At 46.9% G+C, this 11,762-nt stretch overlaps 1 long non-coding RNA gene across 1 annotated transcript; it reads left to right on the forward strand.

Moving 5' to 3' along the window:
• The first annotated feature begins 919 nt into the window (after nucleotides 1–919).
• Nucleotides 920–10,644, forward strand: LOC138852007 (uncharacterized). The gene is made up of 4 exons (XR_011391526.1): nucleotides 920–1,046; nucleotides 4,537–4,612; nucleotides 8,147–8,393; nucleotides 10,490–10,644. It is a non-coding gene; the product is annotated as an uncharacterized lncRNA (long non-coding RNA).
• The last annotated feature ends 1,118 nt before the right edge of the window (nucleotides 10,645–11,762 follow it).

Below are 11,762 nucleotides of genomic sequence, written 5' to 3' on the forward strand. Positions count from 1 at the left end.
AGAACTGTGTAGCATAATCTAAGTGAGGCCTAACCAATGATATATAGAGTTGAAGAACAATCTGAGGACTCCTGTTATTTACGCTTCTTGATATGAAGCCAAGAATTATATTCGCTGTATTGCGAACACTTATGCACTGTTGTCTTGGTTTTAGATTACTGCTAACCAGAACTACTAAATCTTGTCCGTATTCGGTAATATTAAGATCTATATTATTTGGTTTATAAGTGTCGTGATTGTTTTCCTTTACCAGGCTTAGAACTTTGCATCTGTCTATGTTAAGCTGCATCTGCTACATCTCCGACCACTGCATCAGCTTAGCCAGATGTTGTACATAAATGGCTCATAGAACCGACAAATTGATGAATTAGACACATGTGCAACACTTGGGTATCTTGAGGGAACGTTTCGCCACACAGATGCTTCATCAGTCCAATATAAAGAAGAGTGGTGAAGTAATCAGTCCCTGAGGGGACTGATTACTTCAAACGACGTTTCGTTCATTGGAGCCTCCTGTGCTAGTGAAACATCATCAATAAAGCTCATTGTATGGGCGAAACGTCTTCAATAAAAATTCCATGCAACTCCATTTGTCTCTGTCGAGGGAAGGGGAGCTGCAGTTCCTCGGATCAAGATCCCTTGACTAGCATGAAGGAGATGGTGATGGTGATGGTGACTGACAGATGGTGATGACTGACAGGTGGTGATGACTGACGGGTGGTGATGACTGACAGATGACTGATAGAGGTGATAACTGACAGCTGGTGATGATCGATAGATGGTGATGACTGACAGCTGGTGATGACTGACAGGTGGTGGTAACTGACAGATGGCTATGAGTAAAGTGGTTAGTGACAGGTGGTGGTCAGTGACAGCTATTGTACTGATCCAGGGGTCTGTCACTACTCCTTGACAGGTGGGGCAGCTGGAGCCAGACACCACCTACCGTCTGCAGGTGTGGGCGGCCAATGACAAGGGCGCCAGTCCTTCCGTCCACCTGCGAGCCTTCACCACCCACCCGCCCACACACCAGCACACCGCCCATGGTAAGTACCTCACCACCGCCCATACACCCACCCGCCCACGGTAAACAAAAGCTAGTGCCATCAAAGTAAATAGCGTTGAAATAAAGAGAGAGTAACGGAGGTAGTTCCAGACATCGTAGCTCACACAGAAACCAAACTATAAAACAATATTTGATACAGTAGGGTAGAGTGGCAAGTATTGAAGAAAGGAAGAAAGACAAGGAATAGAATATCCATCCCGTGAATTGTACTGGTTAGTTTATTGTACACCCCATATCCAACCTGTTGATGATAGTGGCTAGCTTATCATACACCCCGTATCCATCCTGTGGACGGTAGTGGCCTGGAATAAGCCGGCGAGACTAGACCTGATTTTTACCTTCAAGACATCAGACATGGGAGAAATACCCACCACTAGCACTTCCTCCAACAACCCTTTGTCAGAATCACTTGTAATGACGGATATTTTATCCACGCCATTTGCAACCATGGGACCAACTGCTGACTGATGATACAATCACAGGTATCGATTATCCAGAGGGAATACATAATGAGAAGAGCTGGGGGGGGGGGGAAAGAGAGACCAGACTACGAAAGAGTGAATTGTGTATGAGCGGGAGATTTCCTGAAGTCAGAGACCTGCAGGAAGTATAACTGGGGTAGGAAGACACCGTGAGAGCTGCCGGAGTGCCTGTCAGGAGGGTGCCAGGAGGAAGGAAGGTGCTAGGAGGAAGGAAGGAAGGTGCCAAAAATAAGGTACCAGGAAGAGGGGAGGTGCCAGGAAGAAGGAAAGAAGGAAGGGAGGTCCCAGGAGGAAGGAAGGAATGTCCCAGGAGGAGGAGAACGAGGGAGGTAGGAGGAAATATATACAGAAGTGGAGAAGGAGGAGAGATAGGAAGAGGCAGGAGGACAAGATTATTTAAAATGCAAAGATCAAGAAGACAACACAAAGTACTGAATACCTCTCTGATGATACCACTGATACCATCCATTCACTGGACTGATACCACTGATACCATCCATTCACTGGACTGATACCACTGATACCATCCATTCACTGGACTGATACCATCCATTCACTGGACTGATACCATCCATTCACTGGACTGATACCATCCATTCACTGGACTGATACCATCCATTCACTGGACTGATACCACTGATACCATCCATTCACTGGACTGATACCACTGATACCATCCATTCACTGGACTGATACCATCCATTCACTGGACTGATACCATCCATTCACTGGACTGATACCATCCATTCACTGGACTGATACCATCCATTCACTGGACTGATACCACTGATACCATCCATTCACTGGACTGATACCACTGATACCATCCATTCACTGGACTGATACCACTGATACCATCCATTCACTGGACTGATACCACTGATACCATCCATTCACTGGACTGATACCACTGATACCATCCATTCACTGGACTGATACCACTGATACCATCCATTCACTGGACTGATACCACTGATACCATCCATTCACTGGACTGATACCACTGATACCATCCATTCACTGGACTGATACCATCCATTCACTGGACTGATACCACTGATACCATCCATTCACTGGACTGATACCACTGATACCATCCATTCACTGGACTGATACCACTGATACCATCCATTCACTGGACTGATACCACTGATACCATCCATTCACTGGACTGATACCACTGATACCATCCATTCACTGGACTGATACCACTGATACCATCCATTCACTGGACTGATACCATCCATTCACTGGACTGATACCACTGATACCATCCATTCACTGGACTGATACCACTGATACCATCCATTCACTGGACTGATACCACTGATACCATCCATTCACTGGACTGATACCACTGATACCATACATTCACTGGACTGATACCACTGATACCATCCATTCACTGGACTGATACCATCCATTCACTGGACTGATACCACTGATACCATCCATTCACTGGACTGATACCACTGATACCATCCATTCACTGGACTGATACCATCCATTCACTGGACTGATACCACTGATACCATCCATTCACTGGACTGATACCATCCATTCACTGGACTGATACCATCCATTCACTGGACTGATACCATCCATTCACTGGACTGATACCACTGATGCCATCCATTCACTGGACTGATACCATCCATTCACTGGACTGATACCGTCCATTCACTGGACTGATACCATCCATTCACTGGACTGATACCACTGATACCATCCATTCACTGGACTGATACCATCCATTCACTGGACTGATACCACTGATACCATCCACTCACTGGATTGATACCATTGATACCATCCATTCACTGGACTGATACCACTGATACCATCCATTCACTGGACTGATACCACTGATGCCATCCATTCACTGGACTGATACCACTGATACCATCCATTCACTGGACTGATACCACTGATGCCATCCATTCACTGGACTGATACCACTGATATCATCCATTCACTGGACTGATACCACTGATACCATCCATTCACTGGACTGATACCACTGATGCCATCCATTCACTGGACTGATACCACTGATGCCATCCATTCACTGGACTGATACCACTGATGCCATCCATTCACTGGACTGATACCACTGATATCATCCATTCACTGGACTGATACCACTGATACCATCCATTCACTGGACTGATACCACTAATGCCATCCATTCACTGGACTGATACCACTGATATCATCCATTCACTGGACTGATACCACTGATACCATCCATTCACTGGACTGATACCACTGATGCCATCCATTCACTGGACTGATACCACTGATATCATCCATTCACTGGACTGATACCACTGATACCATCCATTCACTGGACTGATACCACTGATGCCATCCATTCACTGGACTGATACCACTGATGCCATCCATTCACTGGACTGATACCACTGATGCCATCCATTCACTGGACTGATACCACTGATATCATCCATTCACTGGACTGATACCACTGATACCATCCATTCACTGGACTGATACCACTAATGCCATCCATTCACTGGACTGATACCACTGATATCATCCATTCACTGGACTGATACCACTGATACCATCCATTCACTGGACTGATACCACTGATGCCATCCATTCACTGGACTGATACCACTGATGCCATCCATTCACTGGACTGATACCACTGATATCATCCATTCACTGGACTGATACCACTGATATCATCCACTGATACCAAAATTGTCTCCAAACAATTACAACGTCTCCTCAGTAAGTATCCCGGTATCACACACCTGTCTTACTTGGTATCCCCCCAAAAGGTATTCCTTTGAATTGATTACCTGATCTCTCTCTCTCTCTCTCTCTCTCTCTCTCTCTCTCTCTCTCTCTCTCTCTCTCTCTCTCTCTCTCTCTCTCTCTCTCTCTCTCTCTCTCTCTCTCTCTCTCTCTCTCTCTCTCTCTCTCTCTCTTTGTAATAAACTTTAATATCCTCTTTTCCAGTGGTGGCAGAGGTGCGGGAAGGCGGCAGTGACGGCCGTGACGCCGGCGGTGGCAGCAGGGATGGCAGCGGTGACAGGTGAGGGGGGGGAGGGGAAGACAGTGAGGGAGGGGGGGGGAGGGGGGAGGGGAGGGGGAGGGGTACACAACATAACCGGCAAGCTGAGGCAGTGTGATCTTTTCTGGAGACAACTGTATTTTTTTCTAGGATTAACGTGATCTATGTTAGGATTAACGTGATTTTTACTAGGATTAACGTGATTTTTTTTCTAGGATTAACGTGGTTTTTGTTAGGATTAACGTGATTTTTACTAGGATTAACGTGATTTTTTTCTAGGATTAACGTGATTTTTGTTAGGATTAACGTGATTTTTACTAGCATTAACGTGATTTTTTCTAGGATTAACGTGATTTTTGTTAGGATTAACGTGATTTTTACTAGGATTAACGTGATTTTTTCTAGGATTAACGTGATTTTTGTTAGGGTTAACGTGATTTTTACTAGGATTAACGTGATTTTTTTTCTAGGATTAACGTGATTTTTGTTAGGATTAACGTGATTTTTACTAGGATTAACGTGACTTTTACTTAGATTAACCTGATTTTTCTAGGATTAACGTGATTTTTACTAGGATTAAGGTAATTTTTACTAGGAATAACGTGATTTTTTTCTAGGATTAATGTCATGTTTATTATTATTAACGTGATTTTTACTAGGATTAACGCGATTATTGTAAGAACAACGTGATTTTTTGTAAGATTAACGTGATTTTTGTAAGAACAACGTGATTTTTTGTAAGATTAACGTGATTTTTGTAAGAACAACGTGATTTTTGTAAGAACAACGTGATTTTTTGTAAGATTAACGTGATTTTGAAGGCTCTGGTTACGACGACTTTAAAACCTTGCCTTAGAAAGACGTTTTTGAAGCTCTAAATACAGCTGTGCTGGTATATTGGTATACCCACTCGGTATACCAATATACCAGCACAGTATACCAACCTACCAGCACAGTATACCAACCTACCAGCACGGTATACCAACATACCAGCACAGTATACCAACCTACCAGCACGGTATACCAACATACCAGCACAGTATACCAACCTACCAGCACGGTATACCAACATACCAGCACAGTATACTAACATACCAGCACAGTATACTAACATACCAGCACAGTATACTAACGTACCAGCACAGTATACCAACATACCAGCACAGTATACCAACATACCCATGGTGTGGGCGGTAGTCACCCCATACCCATGGTGTGGGTGGTAGTCACCCCATACCCATGGTGTGGGTGGTAGTCACCCCATACCCATGGTGTGGGTGGTAGTCACCCCATACCCATGGTGTGGGTGGTAGTCACCCCATACCCATGGTGTGGGTGGTAGTCACCCCATACCCATGGTGTGGGTGGTAGTCACCCCATACCCATGGTGTGGGTGGTAGTCACCCCATACCCATGGTGTGGGTGGTAGTCACCCCATACCCATGGTGTGGGTGGTAGTCACCCCATACCCATGGTGTGGGTGGTAGTCACCCCATACCCATGGTGTGGGTGGTAGTCACCCCATACCCATGGTGTGGGTGGTAGTCACCCCATACCCATGGTGTGGGTGGTAGTCACCCCATACCCATGGTGTGGGTGGTAGTCACCCCATACCCATGGTGTGGGTGGTAGTCACCCCATACCCATGGTGTGGGTGGTAGTCACCCCATACCCATGGTGTGGGTGGTAGTCACCCCATACCCATGGTGTGGGTGGTAGTCACCCCATACCCATGGTGTGGGTGGTAGTCACCCCATACCCATGGTGTGGGTGGTAGTCACCCCATACCCATGGTGTGGGTGGTAGTCACCCCATACCCATGGTGTGGGTGGTAGTCACCCCATACCCATGGTGTGGGTGGTAGTCACCCCATACCCATGGTGTGGGTGGTAGTCACCCCATACCCATGGTGTGGGTGGTAGTCACCCCATACCCATGGTGTGGGTGGTAGTCACCCCATACCCATGGTGTGGGTGGTAGTCACCCCATACCCATGGTGTGGGTGGTAGTCACCCCAGACCCATGGTGTGGGTGGTAGTCACCCCATACCCATGGTGTGGGTGGTAGTCACCCCATACCCATGGTGTGGGTGGTAGTCACCCCATACCCATGGTGTGGGTGGTAGTCACCCCATACCCATGGTGTGGGTGGTAGTCACCCCATACCCATGGTGTGGGTGGTAGTCACCCCATACCCATGGTGTGGGTGGTAGTCACCCCATACCCATGGTGTGGGTGGTAGTCACCCCATCCCCAGTCACCCATACCCATGGTGTGGGTGGTAGTCACCCCATACCCATGGTGTGGGTGGTAGTCACCCCATACCCATGGTGTGGGTGGTAGTCACCCCATACCCATGGTGTGGGTGGTAGTCACCCCATACCCATGGTGTGGGTGGTAGTCACCCCATACCCATGGTGTGGGTGGCAGTCACCCCATACCCATGGTGTGGGTGGTAGTCACCCCCATACCCCATACCCATGGTGTGGGTGGTAGTCACCCCATACCCATGGTGTGGGTGGTAGTCACCCCATACCCATGGTGTGGGTGGTAGTCACCCCATACCCATGGTGTGGGTGGTAGTCACCCCATACCCATGGTGTGGGTGGTAGTCACCCCATACCCATGGTGTGGGTGGTAGTCACCCCATACCCATGGTGTGGGTGGTAGTCACCCCATACCCATGGTGTGGGTGGTAGTCACCCCATACCCATGGTGTGGGTGGTAGTCACCCCATACCCATGGTGTGGGTGGTAGTCACCCCATACCCATGGTGTGGGTGGTAGTCACCCCATACCCATGGTGTGGGTGGTAGTCACCCCATACCCATGGTGTGGGTGGTAGTCACCCCATACCCATGGTGTGGGTGGTAGTCACCCCATACCCATGGTGTGGGTGGTAGTCCCCCCATACCCATTTGTGTGGGTGGTAGTCACCCCAAACCCATGGTGTGGGTGGTAGTCACCCCATACCCATGGTGTGGGTGGTAGTCACCCCATACCCATGGTGTGGGTGGTAGTCACCCCATACCCATGGTGTGGGTGGTAGTCACCCCATACCCATGGTGTGGGTGGTAGTCACCCCATACCCATGGTGTGGGTGGTAGTCACCCCATACCCATGGTGTGGGTGGTAGTCACCCCATACCCAGGGTGTGGGGGGTAGTCACCCCCCCATACCCATGGTGTGGGTGGTAGTCACCCCATACCCATGGTGTGGGTGGTAGTCACCCCATACCCATGGTGTGGGTGGTAGTCACCCCATACCCATGGTGTGGGTGGTAGTCACCCCATACCCATGGTGTGGGTGGTAGTCACCCCATACCCATGGTGTGGGTGGTAGTCACCCCATACCCATGGTGTGGGTGGTAGTCACCCCATACCCATGGTGTGGGTGGTTAGTCACCCCATAACCATGGTGTGGGTGGTAGTCACCCCATACCCATGGTGTGGGTGGTAGTCACCCCATACCCATGGTGTGGGTGGTAGTCACCCCATACCCATGTGTAGATTATATATAAAGTGGTAATAATACGTCTTACGACGTTCTCATCCCAGCTTGCTGGGGAGAGAACTGGAGGGGGTACCAGCACTGGTGTCCGTGGTGGTGGGTGCTTCCGTGGGAGTGCTGCTGCTGCTGCTCCTGCTTGGTTTGCTGATACGTTACAGGGTGCGTCGCCCCCCTCCACCCCACACCACAGACCCACACCCCACCCACGTCCTGGCGCCCACAACCTCGCCCACCTCTATACTGAAAGGAAGCGGCGACCAACCCAGCTTCACTTGCGTTCACAGAGACTTGCAGGTAGGTGTGTGGTTGTTGCTGGTAGTCTAGGTGACTACCTTACTCCAGTCATCACTAAGTTAGTAGTCTGGATGACTACCTTGCTCCAATCATCACTAAGTTAGTAGTCTGGATGACTACCTTGCTCCAATTATCACCAAGTTAGTAGTCTGGATGACTACCTTGCTCCAATCATCACTAAGTTAGTAGTCTGGATGACTACCTTGCTCCAATCATCACTAAGTTGGTAGTCTGGATGACTACCTTGTTCCAATCATCACTAAGTTAGTAGTCTGGATGACTACCTCACTCCAGTCATCACTAAGTTGGTAGCGCAAACAACAGTACCATCACCATCACCAACAATGCCATCATCATCACCAACACAATACCATCACCATCACCATCACCATCACCATCACCATCACCATCACCATCACCAGCAGTAACTAAACCAGTTTACTTCCCATCACCCAGACGCTATGACTTCCACAGGTTTAGCTCTTCCTCGTGGATACGGAGATAACCCCAATTCACTTTATCTATCCAGGTGAGGTAAATGTTATCGTTGGTGATAACATTTCTTTAAGTATGGAAAGCACTAGAGGCGTATGGGTTATAAAACTGCTAGTCACTAACAAGGGTGACATTCAAACAACCTCTGGATAGATAAATGGCTCAGAGAACCGACTGATTACATCGACTCCAGACTGAGGGACTAATTACCTCAAACTCCTTCTGATAATCAATCATTCTTCTTTGTACTGGACTGATGAAGCCACTGTGTGGGGAACCTTTACCACAGTGAAGATACCCAAGTGTTGCACATGTGTCTAATTTATCAGCCTTCGGAAACTCCCCAGTCACCAAATTTCCAGAGAACTAGAGTCCCCAGCATCATGTATATCTTAAAAGGTCGACAAGGCTGAGTTAATATTTTATGAATACTGAACTCAGCGTTACCCATCACATGACTCACCACTGAGAAAGCTCCCGTTAATAAGTAACGAGGCCAGATATACCGTGACATAACACGCCGAAGAGTTGAAACCAAAATATATCAGTAAGAGGGAACATTAGATGGGATATTTCTCCTTCCAACTGGAACCCTCGTCATTAAAGTCAATCAATATTTTGTCTTATTTTCAATGCTGTGTTCTCTCTGCATGTGACAATCTCCAGCACTGAGGAATCTCCATTACACTCGTATTATCATCATTATAAAGCGCTCAGTAATAACACACTTGGAGACAAACACAGGAGGTTCCTTCATCTGTATATTTTGATCCCCTTCTGGGATCCCCTTCTCCAGAAGAGCATCCCAGAAAGGGATCGAAATACACAGTTTATGAGTTCATGTCTCCGTCTGGGTTATTGATGAATAACAAACATGCACAACATTTAGGAGTCCTTATTGTTGAACCTTTTCGCCTACACAGTAGGATTCTTCAGTCGAATACAGAACCAGCAGGTGTACTGAAGATGATATCATCAGTCCATCATCATTGTTGTCCCTTATAACCGGTGTAGAACGACACGTAAGAAAACACTAGGACATATTTATTAGAAAATGTTTCGGTGCTGGGACCTTGGTCAAGGTCCCAGGACCGAAACGTTTTCTAATCAAAATGTCTCAGTGTCTGGTTACGTGTCTTTCGAAACCAGTTTGTTGGTATCTGTTATCAAGGTTTATATCAGCCATAGTTACACATCGCTGTACTTCGACTGAAGAAGTCGCCTAAGCTAGCGAAACATCTCATCAATAAAGACAATCTTCTTCTTTGTATATGACCGAGGAATGTAGATAGATGGTTCACCTCACCTGTCTGCAGTATATAAGTCACTTCTTCGCGCATATGCTGTATTCTTATGAATATTGAGGGACTACCTCAAACTCCTTCTGATCTTCACCTTGCTTCTTTGTATTGGACTGATGAAGCCATTGTGTGTTAAAACGTTCCCAAAAGTGTTGCACGTGTGTCTAACTTGCTTGGAATGGGCCAATAGGCCTAATGCAGTTTTCCTCCTCCTTTCTTACGTTCTTATAAGTGTTTTTTTCCCCACATCATGTCAGCATTACCATGTCACTTTTTCACTTTTTTTCATTTGGTTCACAGGTGGAGAGCGAGAGTGAGGTAGATCCAGACTTGATCCCACAGCAGTTGTTGCACACCACTCTGACACCGTCAGGACCTCTGCTGCGTCCCCCGGCCAACTACGGCGGTGCTGAGCCTTCCTTCTGTGAGGTGCTGCCTAGGGAAGTTGTGGTGGCTGGCGGGGGTGGTGGGGGGGCTGTGCACCACCAGCTGCTGCCCCCTTATACCCCTCCTCACCAGGTGGTGGCAGGTACTAACACCTCTACACCTCACCACTACCCTCACCAGCAGGTTCTCCAGCAACAACAACAGTACTACACACACCATCCTGCCGTGAGTTACCTCTCCACATTTATTGAAAATCCATCTTATTTGTATATATATTGGTATACCTGTTCTCTATATTTATGTATATTGCGCAGGGACGTGTGTAAACCTCACTTGTCAATTTCTTTTGTTTTACAAATACCTTTTCTTACTTGTAAATCAAAAGTGTTTGGGGCCCACTGTTCTTGTGTCTCCTTACCCCATTCTTTCTTTCATTTTTTCCCTCTCCCCCCGTCCCTGGTCTTCCTTCCCACCTTCTTACCATATCTTCATTGTCAAGCTCTAATATATCCAACATATCTCGTGTAAGTTCGTCCAGAATGATACTGAGAGTCAATGACTTTAACTCTCAATATTATTCTGTTCTTCTGTTCTGATTATATCTCAAGAACATTTTTTCTATACAGTGTTGATCTTATTTGATAAAACACTCTGTATACCTTCCCTTAAAGAGGTGATGGGAGGGTAGCATGAGATTTTTAAGAACTTTTAAGTTAAAATAGGTATAAAATACAGACAAGTTGATGATTAAGACACATGTATAACTCGTGTACTAAATTCTTCTCCAAACTGAGGGACTGACCACCTCATATCTCCAAGGTTGATAGACTTATTACATCATCTTCGTTTCACTATTACACTTACTGTCTCTGTATTTGACTGAAGAAGCGATACGTTTCAAAAATAAAGATACCCAACTGTTGTGCCTGTGTCTTACTCATCAAAAACTTTTAATCACTCATAATGTCTCACTCACGTCATTACCTCAGTGTGGTGAGTTCTGGGTATTGTGGCTGGTGATTGTGGCTGGTGATTGTGGCTGGTGATAGTGGCTGGTGATTGTGGCTGGTGATTGTGGCTGGTGATTGTGGCTGGTGATTGTGGCTGATGATTGTGGCTGATGATTGTGGCTGGTGATTGTGGCTGGTGATTGTGGCTGGTGATTGTGGCTAGTGATTGTGGCTGG

This window comes from Cherax quadricarinatus, unplaced genomic scaffold (assembly GCF_038502225.1).
Source record: "Cherax quadricarinatus isolate ZL_2023a unplaced genomic scaffold, ASM3850222v1 Contig3316, whole genome shotgun sequence".
NCBI classification, from domain to species: domain Eukaryota; kingdom Metazoa; phylum Arthropoda; class Malacostraca; order Decapoda; family Parastacidae; genus Cherax; species Cherax quadricarinatus.